Source organism: Alligator sinensis, unplaced genomic scaffold (genome assembly GCF_000455745.1).
Source record: "Alligator sinensis unplaced genomic scaffold, ASM45574v1 scaffold73_1, whole genome shotgun sequence".
NCBI lineage: Eukaryota > Metazoa > Chordata > Crocodylia > Alligatoridae > Alligator > Alligator sinensis.
Window position 1 is genome coordinate 662,624 of NW_005841838.1, and position 538 is coordinate 663,161.

Genomic DNA, 538 nt, shown 5'->3' on the forward strand with positions numbered 1-538 from the left:
GGCGAACTTGGCCAGTCCGCTTCTGACTCCAGTGGCCATATCATTAATGAAGATGTTGAACAGTATGGGTCCAAGGACAGAGCCTTGGGGACCCCACTGGTCACAGGGCACCATGACGACTGACTTCCGTCAATTACCACCTCTGGGTCCGACCACAGAGCCAATTTCCCAGCCAGCGGATCGTGGTGGACCCATGGCCACAATTGACCAGTTTCGCGAAGAGGTAATCGTGGGATACCAGATTGAATGTTTTTTTGAAGTCAAGATATATGACATCAATCTCTTCTCCCTTGGCCAGGTGATAGGTCACCTGGTCGTAGAAGGAAATGAGATTGGTCAAGCAAGACCTACCCGCAACAAACCCGTGCTGGCTATCCCTTAAGATGTTGACATCGGCCAGTCCATTAAGGATGGCCTCTTTAATAAACTTTTCTAAGATCTTCCCCGGGATAGAAGTCAGGCTGATGGGCCTATAGTTAGCCGGATCCACTTTCCTCCCTTTCTTGAAGATAGGCACCACATTGGCCTTCTTCCAGTC